The following is a 1,719-nucleotide window of genomic DNA, read 5'->3' as shown; positions in this document are numbered from 1 at the left end:
TTATAATATATATATTTATAATATATATATATATATATATATATATATGAGAGAGAGAGAGAGCAAGAGAAGGAGAAGGGGTGACAAAAAGAGAAACGGAAATTGTGAAATCAGAAAAAACTACACAGTGGAAACAGAGAGGAAGTGAGAGAAGGGCTATATTATTTTTCATATGTGTTCAAATCGCAAGCACAATTTCAACGTGTAATATAATGAAACAATATCATGAACATCTATAAATGTATGCATTAAAAACTATATTATGTCAATATATAGTTAAATTAAGTTGAAATAACCTTAATTAGCAAATACCTGTGAATGTTACACTTTTATTTTTTATGTGTTTCACACCAAAGTATCTGTCCATGCAGGGGCACCACCAGAGCAGAGTGATACATACATCGGCATGGGGTCTACAGATATATAACTAGATATGCAGATAGAGTGACATATATTAGATATACGAATAGATAAATAGCTGAACAGGGTTCCTCATTTACAGTTGAATGAAACGGAGTAGCGTGAAATAAAGCGTTCCACAGAAAGCTCAATGCACAGCTCTGCCGATGTATGAATGTAACCCACAATCTTGCAATCATAAATAAACTCACTACTCCACGCGCCCTCACACGTGCGCACGCGCGCACACATACACACACAAATACATATGTATCTCTGTATGTATATATATATATATATATATATATATATATACACATGTTTTTACATGGTGTATGAAGAGAATTTATGGAAAGTATCCCATAGAAACTCCAAAGACTGTTAAAGATGGAGAAGAAAAAATGTTAGAATTTGAAAAAAAAAATTTATAATACATACGATCGTTTCCAACAGCGATATTAACATGAAAATAACATGGTAGAATAATTAGAAATTAATTAAATTAAATTAATCACATATCACTGTTCTCCTTAGTTCAAAAACGAAGCATCAAAAACATATCATTAGTATTGTTACAAAAGATTTTATGGGGGAAATAGCAAATAACATATTCGGATATACAAATTTTATCCTTATAAAAGATTAAGAGCATACTAAAAAAGAATTGATGAATCTAGTTGTGAAAAAACTAAAACTCTTCTGTAACAACAATAATAATAATTTTTTGATGTATTTTTTTGCACTTAGGAGAACAGTGATATGTAATTAATTTAATTTAATTAATTTCTAATTCTACTATGTTATTTACCTATTAATATTGCTGTTCGTATGCAGGTATTAAAATTCTTCTTCAAATTTTAACATCTCTTCTCCATCTTTAACAGTTTGTTGAATTTCTATGGGATACCTTTCCATAAATTCTCATCACATACCATATACAGGTAATAATTTCATATTCGCAAAAATCGTACGCCAGTAACCTACCAACGAAATATGAAGAATCTTTGTTAGAAATTGCCCTTTGGAGCCCTCCAAAGTAAAGGAAATAGAGCTCAACCATTTCACATATGTACATATATTTCACATATATTCATATGTGTATATATACATGTATATATATATATATTTTATTCCACACAGATAGAAGTATAGGAAAAATTTTGTTGTTGGCACTCCGTCGCTTACGACGTCGAGGGTTCCAGTTGATCCGATCAACGGAACAGCCTGCTCGTGAAATTAACGTGCAAGTGGCTGAGCACTCCACAGACACGTGTACCTTTAACGTAGTTCTCGGGGATATTCAGCGTGACATAGTGTAAC

At 31.4% G+C, this 1,719-nt stretch overlaps 1 protein-coding gene across 6 annotated transcripts in view; it reads left to right on the top strand.

The window, feature by feature from the left end:
* LOC106884518 (epidermal retinol dehydrogenase 2) overlaps positions 1–1,719 on the top strand; it is a 343,698-nt gene that overhangs the window by 275,439 nt on the left and 66,540 nt on the right. The gene's annotated exons all lie outside the window — the stretch shown is intronic.

Source organism: Octopus bimaculoides, chromosome 4 (genome assembly GCF_001194135.2).
Source record: "Octopus bimaculoides isolate UCB-OBI-ISO-001 chromosome 4, ASM119413v2, whole genome shotgun sequence".
NCBI classification, from domain to species: Eukaryota; Metazoa; Mollusca; class Cephalopoda; order Octopoda; family Octopodidae; genus Octopus; species Octopus bimaculoides.
Note: the sequence above shows the minus strand (reverse complement) of the source record. Positions and strands in the feature narration are given on the sequence as shown.